The sequence below is a fragment of the Eublepharis macularius genome, chromosome 1 (genome assembly GCF_028583425.1).
Source record: "Eublepharis macularius isolate TG4126 chromosome 1, MPM_Emac_v1.0, whole genome shotgun sequence".
NCBI lineage: Eukaryota > Metazoa > Chordata > Lepidosauria > Squamata > Eublepharidae > Eublepharis > Eublepharis macularius.
The window spans coordinates 97,247,249-97,261,245 of NC_072790.1; positions in this window are offsets into that span (position 1 = coordinate 97,247,249).

Below are 13,997 nucleotides of genomic sequence, written 5' to 3' on the forward strand. Positions count from 1 at the left end.
GATATATACTTCCCATGGAGCATGCACAAAGAAGCAGAGGAGGAGAGATTAGGAATGCTGGTTTTACTGCCATCCCATTCCCAGAGCCTTAATCTTAACTTGAAAATGTTCAGAGTATATGTTAATGAAGCTAATCTGAGCCAGAAGTGAAAGGTAGTCTTGGTACCATTCAGCCTGGTCCTGTCCAACTTCATCCAAAGCCCAGTGCCACTCCATAGAGGAAATGAAGCAAGTTCTACTATAAGAAGGACTAGGGAGGGAGAAGAGTGGTAGAGAGAACTATTCTTCCAGCAGATGCCACAAATATCAAACTATGCAGAATATATGGTTGCATCTAGCAACCATTGCATTGGCTAGTTCACGATCGTCCCAATTGTTCAGGGTATCCAGACACCTTCTAACCCCTAAATCTGAACCTTTACAGTCCCAAGAACAGACAATTAGCTGTGAGGCCTTCGCTAAGTTTTTCACTGATAAAATAGCATGCTCTGATCTAGATGCTAGCTGCAATGCAATGAGACAGAAGAAATGCTTAATACACCATCTGGCTTATATTTGGACTGCTTTGAACCAATTATAATGACAGACCTTAACAGGATCTTGGCATCTATGAAAGCCACTACTTGTGCACTTGATCCTTGCCCATCTTGGCTGTTAAAATCAAGTAAAGATCACATAAGTGAACCACTGAGATCTATTGTAAATCAATTGCTAACTCAGGGCACCTTCCCCCGACCACTCAAACAGGCAGTTATTTGTTCGCTAATTTTTAAAAAATCCCTAGACAAAACTGATGTGGCCAGTTATCATCCAGTCTCTAATCTGCCCTTTCTGGGCAAAGTGATTGAGAGAACAGTAGCTGACCAACTCCAGATCTTCTTGGAAAACTCTAGCGCTGTAGACCCTTTCCAGTTAAGATTCAGACCAGGGCATGGGACAGAGACAGCACTAGTAGCGTTAGTGGATGATCTCCGTCTGAATATAGACAAAGGCCATGCCTCCTTATTGCTCCTCCTGGATCTATCTGCAACCTTTGACACTGTAGACCATGCCATCCTGTTAAGGCATTTAGAAACAGAAGTGGGCATCAAAGGATGTACCCTGGACTAGTGTAAATCGTTTCTCATGGAACGGACTCAAAGGGTTGCCATCGGAGACCAGCTATCTTCAGAAGGGGAGCTAACTTGTGGGGTTCTGCAGGGTGCAATCTTATCTCCCATGTTATTCAACCTCTACGTAAAACCTTTAGGAGAACTCATTCACAGCTATGGAGTTGGATGCCATCGATATGCAGACGACACCCAACTCTGTATGTCGCTACCCAGGTCCCTATAGGATGCAACAGAAATCTGAGATCACTGCCTGACAGCCGTGGTGAAATGGCTGAAAAACAACAAATTGAAATTTAACACAGACAAGACTTAAGTGATGCTTGTTGGGAAGGCAGAGATCTTGAAAGACATTGTACTCCCCACTTTCGATGGAGTTTGTCTGACACTTGCAGACTCGGTTAAGAGCCTTGGGGTTATACTGGATCCAGTGCTACTACTAGAAAAACAAGTTAAGGCAGCTGCAAAAAATGCTTTCTACAATCTCACTCTAGCCTGGAGGATGGTTTATCTCGACACAGCTTACCTGGCCATCTGGATCCACACTATGGTAACATCAAGGCTTGACTATTGTAATGCACTATACATTGGTCTCCCATCTAAGTTAACTAGGAGGCTCCAATTGGTGCAAAATGCTGCGGCTCGACTATTATCAGGAGCGAGCAGGAGCATGAACATCACTCCCATCCTACAGTCACTCCATTGGTTACCTATCAGTAACCATGCTCAATTCAAGGTATTGATTATTACATACAAAGCTCTTCATAGCCTTGGCCCGACTTACCTATGGGACTGCTTCCCTCCCTATGTCCCTCAATAGCAGCTTTGCTCATATGAACAGGGTCTCTTGCAGGTGCCAGCCCGTACATGGGTTTTCTTTGTGGTGGCTTCTGCCCTATGGAATGGCCTGCGTGAGGAGGTCAGGAGAGCTCCTACGCTCTTGGCTTTCCACAAATAATGCAACACCAAATTATTCAAAAAAGCTTTTTACTCAGATAGGAGGGCGGTATTGTAGGGAGGGGGTCTCAGATATTTTGCTAATGAGTTAGGAACCATAGACTTCACCATTATATTGCCTTTCATATTATCTGTTGCTTTAAATATGTTCTCCTATATACTATTTGTGCTTCATGTTGTCTAATGTCAGTCCTAGAATTATTGTTATGTTCTGTTTCAGCAATTCTTCAACCCCATATTGGATCCTTGCTAATGCAATGCCTTTATAAACTTGTATTCATTTACCCTATGACATTGTTTATGGAAATGTCCTTGATACTGTGTGGAAATGCCTGCCCTTGTCCTTGCTACTGATTATACCAATCTCACACTATGTAATCCGCCTTGAGTCCAGTGAGAAAGGCGGACTATAAATGACATAAATAAATAAATAAATATTAAAAATTCTTTTGCAGCAGCTAACCAAGTAGAAAATAGGAATTAAAGAAGTGGAGGGCCTACAAGGACTTGCAAGGAGGCATCTCATTTTCCCCTCCCCCATAATGTCTTCTTTCTCTTCCCTGTCTCCCATAGCTTCTCCCTTTCTCTGCCTCCTTCTCTCCTTCCCATCCACCTTTGTCTGCCCCCCCTTCACCTTTTCCCCTTCCCCCTAGGCAGCCTCTCCCTTATGGCCAAGTTGCGTGGTGCTGGCTGAGCTGGGCCCAGCTGTTTGGTGGGGAACCTGTAAGGACTTGTAGGGTGTGCTTCACTTTCCCCATTATCTCCTTTCCCACCCTATTTCTTCTTTCCCCTTTCCTGGCAGCTTAACTTTCCCTATGTCCTTCTTACATTCAAACTCACTAAACAACTTACCTTTTATCTGTCCCCCATCCTCATCAATATTAATCAATTAATTAATTTATAGTCCACCTTTCTCACTGAGACTCAAGGTGGATTACACAGTGTGAGTTACTACAGATAATTTCAAGGACATTTCAATAAACAAATGCAGATTTGCAAAGATTGCTGCCTTTCTCCACAATAGGGAACCCAAAACATCTTACATCATTCTCCTTGCCTCCATATTATCCTCACAATAACCCTGAGGTTAGTCTGATCATACTCACCCAGTAAGCTTCCATAGCAGAGTGGTGATTTGAACCCAGGTCTCCTAGATTCTACATTGAAATTCTAACCACTAAATATAAGGACTAAATATAAGGAGCGATTAACTAACAATATTTTCTTTTTTTTCTGACAAGTTTTGTACCAAACTGAATGTCTGAAGATATAGATGGGTCAAATTGATTGACTACGTGAGGAGAGATATATAGAACTATTATAAAAAGATAGAATGAGTAATATATATAGAGAATAAGTCAAATTGTTTGATATAAACGAACGTATGATCTATATGGTTTATGATATATAGAAATACCTGAAATTGAAAAATTGGGATAAATTGTTTATCTAAGATGGAAACAAAGGCTTACAGTTTGGGCATATAATGTTAAAAATAGTTAAGGATGTACTGCTTAGAATAATGGAGAATATATATTTGTTTTAGATAGAGGAAGCTAATAAAAGTAAGGGAAAGGGGACAAAGGGTTGGAAAGCTGTTGGAGGTCAACAAAAAGGGGGGGGAAAGGGAGGGGGTTAGAGATGAAAAAATTGGGGAAAATTGAATGTAATGTGGAAATAATGGATTCTAACCCAATAAAAATTTTTCAAAAAAAAAGAAAAAAAAAGAAATTCTAACCACTACAATACACTGGCTTTGAGGGGGGGAGGAGCACTGAGGGGGGGAGGAGCACTGTTGTTGAACCGTAGCAAGTAGCCAGGCCTGAGTGACTCATGCAAGTCATGTGATATCAAGTTGCTGGTAGTTGCTTCTGGTCCTGTCCCCAATGAGCCCTCCTTCAAAGGCCAAAACAGCTCTGGGAAAAGCCCTGCCTCCCCCCCCCCTGCCTTTTACTGACAGAAACTAAGCCTAGAATATTTATTTATTATTTATTTTATTTTTAACCCGCATGCGGACTCAGGGCGAGGTACAACATTGATTAAAATACAACTTAAAATCAATCATAAAAACAGCAACAGATAAAATACTGTACCACTTTCGGGCCAGCCAGCCTGAGCGGACTCTCCATACTCCTTGTAGGCGGAATACTGGCTAAACTGTTGCAGTTGCCTAGCAACAGCCACTGAGGGCATCTGATTAAAGCTACAGGCGCTCCTTTTGTTATTTTGTTCTTCTTTTATTTGTCTTGTCTGTTCATGACTCCAATTTCCAGATTTAAGTATTCATGGATCCATATATAAGATTTGAGAACAGTTGTCTTAATACATTCTTACTTATAAGTCTAATAATTTATTTTCCTGTATTTGTGGAATATACACCTTGACCCCCTGTAAAAGATATTAGTCCTACTACTTCAATGATACAAGTGGTATTCTCACATTAATGTTAATATAATCAATTACTGCATTAAATAGGTTAACAAAGTACCAATTGTTGATTCTGATCACATTGCTTAAATTCTAAAGTGAAAGCTACAAAGACTCAGGTTTCTTTGGAGGGTATACATTATGGTTTGCAAGCCCTTCTTCATACTCTTTGATGTGTATTTGTTTCATATTTCTGCAATCCATGTTTATTGAATGCCCCAGCCATTGATTGTATTGACTTACACTGTGTAATCTGTCTTAAGTCTCAACAAGAAAGGCGGACTATAAATAAGCAAACAAATAATCAAATAACATTTGAACATGGCTGGAAAAAGTGTCCATATTATATCAGAAGTGACTAAACTGAGCACTGAAAACTGATACTGGAGTTCTAACATGGATTGTTAAGGGTTTTTTAAAATTCCCTATAAGTCAAGTATGAATTGAAGGCGGGATTCTTTTTTTTTTTTTGAGATCCTATTAAGGTGAGATTAAAATGCATTGCAAAGCCAGAAATTATATTAGATACCATCAAAATTTCCATATTTCTGATTGTATTAAAACAAAACAGACCATTTCCTACTAAACAAAATTCATTTATTTTGAAATTAATAACACATCTTTTAATACACCTTATAATAGAATTATAGACATTTACTTGACTCAGATAGATCCATTATGTGCTACAAGATTTAAAGATGGGTTGTGTGATATATGGCCTTTAGTTCTGCCTTCCAGTTGTCACAGCAAATCTCTGCCTACTGGGGGTATGTTAATTCCCAGTGACATCAACCACCAGGTTGTTGTTGAGAGAGGGGGGAAGAAGAGGAGTTTTGGAGGCAGAGAAAGGCTTTCAGTGCCTCTGATATAGGGTTGCCAGCAGGAATTGGGGGACGAGGACATAAAGGGTGTCATTGTCACGCACAAAGTGATGTCACTTCCAGGGGGAAATGGAAGTGATGTTACATCATTCTAGGATCACTGTTCAGCAAGAGTGATTTTTTTAAAAAAAAAAATTCTCCCACTACAGAGTAGCAGTGGGAAGTGCAAGGTGCTGGCTTGGTATCTTCCACCATAGCAGGAGATCTGGCAACTCTACTAGCCCTTGTCTAGCCAGACAAAGGTGAAGAGATACAGAGACATGGCTTAACAGGGAAAGGATAGGTTTAGGTATCCTCCTGAGTTAAGCAAGATAGGTTATCTCTGGGAGAGAGGAAGTTAGACTGTAGGTATTGTATCAGGGAATAGGATCCAAAAGTAAGCTAACCTTGTCTTCAGCCTAGAGTTTTAAGTTAAATTGGACTGGGGAAGTTTAGGGACTGAACAGATAAAGCCCCCCACTTCTGGCATTCATCTCTTGGATTAGAGAGAGCAGTAAGGAACACTTCTTACTGAGCCTTAAAAGCAAACTCCTCCCTCACCAGGGCAAAGTGGCCTGTCATTTGGGTATATGTCTGAGGGCAGATTGTGTGACACTCTAAAAGAAACTGCTGTCCAACTTAGCTGTTAATATTGGGGATACATTTAAGTTATAATATCTGACAACTAAAACTTTTACTCTTCTTCAGAACTAACAATAAACTCCTTGTTTCGTTAAATTTAAGGCATCGATGTGAGTCTTCTGGGAGGATGGAGAAAGAATAATTTACCTCAGGATTCAGGAACAAGAAATTGCTTTCCACTGATCTACAATTTACCTTTGCACAGTACAAAAATGTCAATATATATAACTGACCACTTGCATTTTAATCACTTATTGTATGTTACTATTCTTTAATAATTCGCAAGAGGGGAAAATCCTATTAAGAGGACCTTAATGCCCCATACCCCAGATGCCTTTTTATCAGAATTCATATAACCTCTGCCTCATTGGTTCTAGTTTGATGTTGTTTGCTGCTGGTTGCTGTTGCTCTTGGTTACAAGCCCCGCCCCCTACTGTCCTGGGGCCCTGCTGGGCTAGGCAGGAAGTGACCTTTTGAAACAAAAGGCTCCTTCTCACCAGAGGCGCGAGTCAAAGGGTGAGAGCTAAAGGGCTCTTGGCCTGTGGCTCTTAGCCTGGGGGTCTGCCTGGGGGACCCGAAACTCTGCTGAGAGTACTCTGGGTATATATTTGGAAGGCAATCATGTCTACTGAAGCCCCCTTCACAGTCACCTGCATGGAGTGTGCCATGTTTGTTTTCCTCCCAGAAGAGAAGACGGAGTTCACTTGCCAGAAGTGTAAGCTGATCAGACTTTTGGAAGAAAAAGTTCAGAGCCTGGAGGAGAGGATCACCACCCTTCAGGAGATCAAGGAAGGGGAGGATTATATTGACAAGAGCCTGGGGGCTCTGTACAGCCAAGAAGAGGAAAGTCAAGGAGAAGAAGAAAGAGTCGATCTCCCTTCTGAGCCTCCTCTCAGATCTATGGTACAAACCCAAAGACGTCAACGGGACTTCCTGTTTGGGATCCATGGAGGTCTAACACAGCTCTGGGAGCAGAGCTGACTGGGCTGCCGTGTGAGGTAGTCAGGCAGTACTGGGGGGAAATAATAAGAGTAATAAGTGAGATTTTACAGTTTCAAGTCAATAAGAACCCAGAACTCCTGCTACTGAACTTGGGAATGGAAGATATTTCAGCACAACATAGGACATTGCTTTTTTACATGACAGCAGCGGCTAGACTTTTGTATGCGCAAAAGTGGAAAGTACAAGAAGTGCCAACTATCGAGGACTGGATTCACAAATTGCTGTACATGGCGGAGATGGATAAACTGACAAGAAAACTAAGAGACCTTATCCAGGGCAGTATAACACAGATTGGGAGAAGCTGAAACAATATTTGGTGAAAAAATGGGAGGTGGGAGGAGAACTGTGGCAGTTTGAAAATTATTGAAGAAAAACAAAAGAAGAGAGAAGTGACTATACCGGGGGGAGGAGAGTTAAAGAAGAATTACTAAGCAATTATTCTATTTGATTATTCTATACAGTATTAAGTAATAGTTATTATGTGATATATAAGAATAGAAATTAATTAATTAATTATGTTGCTGGCAGATAGGGGTGTAATTGAGAATTAACAGAATTAAAATTCATGAATACAAGAAGGGGGGGAATGAGAAGTAGCATATAGAATATAGGTTAAATTGATTGACTTATGCTGAAGGTATTTTTGGTTATAGCGATATTTAGAAATGTCCAGAACATGGGTCAAATTGATTGACTTACGTCGAATGTATATGGTGTTTATAGGTATATTTAGAAATGTGTAGAATACGAGTCAAATTGATTGACTTTATGTTATAAAAATAAGAGATATAAGAGGAAGTAAAGAGTAACATATAGAGTATAAGTTAAATTGGTTGACTTATAAATGTATTCATCACTTATGAGTACTCAAGTTATGTATAGGGAGGGATAAATTGTTTGTCCCATATTGATGACATTAGAATGAATAAGTTAGAGTACAGGATATTGAGAATATTACCAGTATTATTACTATTGAATAATATGCCAGGAATGTATTAGTTAGTTGATAAGTGAAGGGAAATTGACTTAGCACTGTGTTATAATAGACTAGCTTAGAAGAGTGTGAAAGTATATGTTTAATTGACAAAATAAGTTGAAATGAGTAGGGGAAGAATAGACAAAGGGTTGGAAAACTTTTGGAAGTCAACAAACGGGGGGGAAAGGGAGGGGGTTAGAACTGGAATATTAAAGTAATTTGATTGTTATAAATGACAAAATATTTCTAATTCCAATAAAAATTAAAAAAAAAAAGACGTCAACGAAGACGCTCTGGTCCACTTGAGCTCAAGAATCGTTTTGAAGTGCTAGAGATGAGATGAGAGTGGAAGGAGAACCACAAAGACCTGGAAGAGGGTGTGCAGAGGAGATGAGAGTGGAAGGAGAACCACAAAGTCCTGGAAGAAGGAGTGCAGAGGACATGAGGCCACATGGAAGTGGAGAAAAACAGAAGGTGGTAGTCGTCGGGGACTCTCTGCTCAGGGGTATGGTACGCCATGTCTCTGGGCCAGATCCCCTATTCTGAGAGATGTGTTGCTTGCCGGGGGCCAGAATTCAGGATATTACCGACCGACTGCCGAAACTCATGAAGCCTGCTGATAAGTACCTGTTTGTGCTGATTCATGTGGGAACGAATGACACGGCTGCGAATACTGTCACAAGAATTAAATAGGATTATGAAGCTCTTGGAAGGCAGTTGAAGACATAGGGGGCTCAGGTGGTATTCTCTTCTATCCTTCCAGTCATAGGAACAGGAACGCACAGGGAGCGGACCATACTTGAGGTGAATCGTTGGCTGAGATGGTGGTGCCGGCAGGAGTGCTTTGGATTCTGGGACCATGGGATAGGTTTTGTTAGAGAAGGCCTTCTAGCACATGATAGGCTTCACCTCTCAAGGGCAGAGAAGAAAACGTTTGGAACAAACCTGGAGAACTTCATCAGGAGAGCTTTAAACTGGTGCCGCAAGGGGAAGGGGACGATCGACATGGCGATTTCAATGATTAAGTGAAAACAGTGGGGACCCACCTGGGTAGGAAAGGTCAAACAAAGGTACAAGGCTACAAGTGTCTATATACCAATGCCCAAAGTATGGGTAATAAGAAAGAAGAGCTTGAGCTTCTATTGCAAACAGAGGGCTATGATATAGTAGGAATTACTGAGACTTGGTGGGACTGGAATGTGCTAGTGGATGGGTATGAGTTGTTCAAGAAAAACCGGAAGGGTAGAAGAGGAGGTTGAGTGGCGTTGTATGTGAGGAGAGGGCTTGATTATCAATAAGTTATGGAGAATGGGGTGGACAGCCCAGTGGAAAGCATATGAGTAGAAATAAAGGGAGGAAGGACAAAGGGTATTGTTGGAGTCTGCTACAGACCACCTGACCAGCGAGAAGAAACGGATGCTGCCATCTTTGAACAGATTGGTAGAGTATCCAAACATCAGAACCTTGTAATTATGGGTGACTTCAACTTCCCTGATGTGTGCTGGGAGACAGGGGCCGTCATCACACGGGCATCTCTTCCGTTAAATTTACAGCATATAGCGTCCTACCTGTTATCGGCACAGTAACGTTTCTTTGGGTCACCTAACGGCTCTTTGCGCCACCAGCTGTCCACACCGAAGCACTCTGTTCTGTTCTCTCTAACCGTGCAGACGCAGCTCCTCCCCGTTTTTTTTTTAATATTCTGGCGTTTAATTTCGCTATAACGGAATAACAGCATATAAACATTCCGTTAGAGCAAAACATTATGACCCTTTTGTTTTTCCAACTTTGAAATTATATAAATAGCCCTTTGCCCGCAGAAAACTCCCTGTCTGACGTGATCCCCATCGCTGATGACTCTGCCATGGCGATTGAGTCATTTTTACTTCAGCAGAAAGTTTGCATTGTGTTATGTCGTTATGGCGTTATAAGGACATAATAAAATTAAAAAAGGGGAGTTGCAGGAAGAAATGGATTCTGGGATTGAAGGGAGGGCATAGGACGTTGCGAGGCGAAATACATCGATGTGAGGCATTCACACTGAGGCACAAAATAGCGCGACTATCAAGCACAAAGCAGAAGAGAGAAAATCGCTACAGTGTTGGAATACGGTGGGTGTTTGCCGGGAAATAGCGCCATTTTAGCGCTAAATAAAAGCCCGTGTGACGACGGCCAGGCTTAGCAAAGTGTCATGAATCACGCAATTTCCTGACCTGCCTGGCCGATAACTTCCTTTTTCAAAAGGTGGAGGAAGCTACAAGGGGCTCGGCCATACTAGACTTGATATTAACCAACAGGGAAGAATTGGTAGATGAAATTAAGGTGGTGGGGACCTTAGGGGGAAGTGACCATGTCCTCCTTGAATTCCAGCTGCTGTGGGGGGCCAAGGAAGTTCGTAGCCAGACTCGTAGGTTAGATTTTCATAGGGCCAACTTCAATGAACTCAGAGGCTTGATGAGAGTCATTTCGTGGGGGAGTGTGCTGGAAGGGAAAGGAGGGAGTGAAGGGTGGGCCCTTCTCAAACATGAGCTTTTGCAAGCTCAAGTCCTCACTATCCCAGCAAGACGGAAACATGGTAAGGGCTCCAAGAAACCGATGTGCATGTACAGAGAGCTCCAGAATAAGCTAAGGGAGAAAAAGGAAATGTTCAGGAAATGGAGAGAAGGACAGACCTCTAAAGAGGAGTATATGAGGGTTACTAGGTACTGCAGATCAGCCATCAGAGAGGCCAAAGCTCAGTACGAGCTGGGTCTGGCCAGGAGGGCTTGCTACAATAAGAAAAACTTCTACAGATACGTGAGAAGCAAACGCAAGGCAAAAGAGGCAATTGGACCACTGTTGGGAGTAGATAGAGAAACTCTGATGCAGGACAGAGAAAAAGCAGACAGGCTTAATGACTTTTTTGCCTCTGTTTTCTCCCTGAAGAACTCAGGCACATCTAGAGATAGTATAAAATGTGGCAGGACACCTGAGTGGCTAATTGACATTGACAGAGAGGTTGCGGAGAGGCATCTGGCTGCACTGGATGAATACAAATCTCCTGGGCCGGATGGGGTGCACCCAAGAGTGCTGAAAGAACTTTCTAGAGAACTTGCAGAACCCCTGTCCATCATCTTCAATGCCTCCTGGAGGACTGGGGATGTGCCACAAGATTGGAGAAGAGCAAATGTTATCCCAATCTTTAAGAAAGGGAAGAAGCGTGACCCGGGAAACTACAGGCCGGTCAGTCTGACTTCTGTTGCTGGGAAGATATTAGAACATATTTTAGAGATCAATCTGTAAGCATCTGAAGGACCGCTCAGTGATCCAGGGAAGTCAGCATAGTTTTGTCCCTAACAGATCTTGCCAGACCAACCTGGTTTCCTTCTTTGGTCGAGTGACCAGTTTACTGGATCAGGGGAACTCTGTTGACGTGATTTTTCTGGATTTCAGTAAAGCTTTTGATAAGGTCCCCCATGACATTCTGATGGGCAAACTGGAAGACTGTGGACTGGACTATAAGACAGTTAGGTGGATAGGGAACTGGTTAGAGGACCACACCCAAAGAGTGGTGGTCAATGGCGTTTCATCAGATTGGAGGGAAGTGTCCAGTGGGGTGCCGCAGGGCTCGGTTTTGGACCCGGTACTTTTCAATATTTTTATCAATGATCTGGATGAAGGAGTGGAAGGGCTGCTCATTAAATTTGCTGATGATACCAAATTGGGAGGAGTAGCAAACACCCAAGAAGATAGAATTAAAATTCAACAAGACCTGAATACTCTGGAGAAGTGGACAGCTGCGAATAGGATGCAGTTCAACAAAGACAAGTGCACAGTATTACATCTGGGCCACAAAAATGGGAAGCACAAATACTGAATGGGGGATACACTTCTGGGCAGTAGTATATGTGAAAGGGATTTTGGGGTAAGAGTGGACTGTAAACTAAATATGAGCAGTCAGTGTGATGCAGTGGCAAAAAAGGCTAATTCAGTCTTGGGTTGTATCAAAGTGGCCATAGCGTCGAAATTGCAGGAGGTCATAGCCCCTCTCTATACTGCCTTGGTCAGGCAGCACCTGAAGTATTGTGTGCAGTTCTGGAGGCCTCACTTCAAAAAGGATGTGGACAAAATCGAGAGGGTGCAGAGGAGAGCAACGAGGATGATCAGGGGTCTGGAGACTGAGCCCTACGAGGAAAGGCTGAGGGCCTTGGGAATGTTTAGTTTGGAGAAGAGGAGATTGAGGGGGGACATGATTACTCTCTTTAAATATTTGAAAGGCTGTCATTTGGAGGAGGGCAAGGAGCTGTTCCAGTTGGCAGCAGAGGGTAGGACCCGAAACAATGGACTTAAATTACATGCACAAAGGTACCGGCTGGACATTAGGAAGAACTTTTTCACGGTCAGAGTAGTTCAAAAGTGGAATCAGCTGTCTAGGGAGGTGGTGAGCTCCCCTTCACTGGCAGTTTTCAAGAAGAGGCTGGATGAATATTTGGCAGAGATGCTTTAGGCTGATCCTGCACTGGGCAGGGGGTTGGACTAGATGGTCTGTATGGCCCCTTCTAACTCTATGATTCTATGATTCTATAATCCTACATAAATAGCCTTTTCTCGAATCTTTTTCATATTTGCTTTGAATATACCCAAGTAATGTGGATAAATCAGAGAATAATTCATAAGGTCTTCTAAAAAACAGATATTGACTTCTAAGCATTGATAAGACAATATCAAAGGGATGTGTGTATCAATCACTGGGATGATATCGTTATTGGTTCCACCATCTATTGGTATCACCAGAGTAGGAGTTATTCTCAGGAAACATATGCCTTCAGTAACAACTGCCTGAATCTTCCTACAGAACTGCATAGTCTCTGATAAATCATAGAAGAGCAAAAAGAACAGAAAATAAACTGGAAAAGACTTTTTTGCGAGTCGAAACTCATCAGCAAATGAAGATAAAATACTGTCCAATATTAGTCCTTCTCTCAGAAAGGAGCAGGAATTCCACTGCTTATTTGCATATGCTTAAATTATTTTAAATTATGTATTTATTAACAGTAAGGTTGAATGAAACAGTTGGGCCATCCTAAATTTCCAAAGTGGCAATCCTACATCAGTGATTTCATCAATTTTCTGAATGAATTACTGAAAGATGATGTTTTCTGTTACTAACTTAAAAAGAGCCCACAAACAGTAGTACTTGCTCAGTAGTGTTCTTTAATTTGAGTAGGTAACTGTTAAAATTGTACTCTTAAGCTACTGGCTGTCCTGACCTGGATGACCCAGGCAAGCCCAATCTTATCAGACCTTGGAAGCTAAGCAGAGTCAGCCCTGGCTAATACTTGGATGGGAGAGCACCAAGGAAGTCCATCCTACAGAGAAGTTACCTGTGACTTGACAGCACTTTCCCCCATCAAGTTAATAGCTGCTCTCCATACCTTAAAAAAAAAAACCTAGATCAACCTCTTCAATAAAATATCATATGAACACATTACATTTCAGATTCAGTTTTATGGAATAATGGTTTTTTTCTATCATTCGATTAACAGAGTTAAAGGGTTTGTTCTACGGAGAACAAAAAATTTGATATGCAAGAGATAATACTTGGAAGAAGGAGAATTCCCTTCATATTTCTGAGCCTTGTGAATATGAGAAGTGCTATATAAATTAACCTGTAGTATTAATGGCTTTATGGATTTTTTTATATCATTTGCAAAAGGTCAAAATTGTGAAGTTGTAAATGAGTCGTATTGACCTTCTGCTGCCGTTTGTATTAATCTTTCACTCTTCTTTCAACTGTAATTCAGAGTACTGATTCTTAAATATGGAGGTCAGAGCCAAGGCATGAGCTACAGGAGCCTTCTGAATTGGCAACTCATCATGCAACTCCATATGAAAATCTCTGTGTCAAAATACAAATCATTGATTTCTGCATGCCTCTTTGTACAGACTTCCATCCCTTGAGAAAACTATAAAATGGCTGCAAAAGAAAGCTAATTGCTTCCTCTGGCAGATGTCTCTCTGTGCCAAGCCTTTTACATGGCTTGT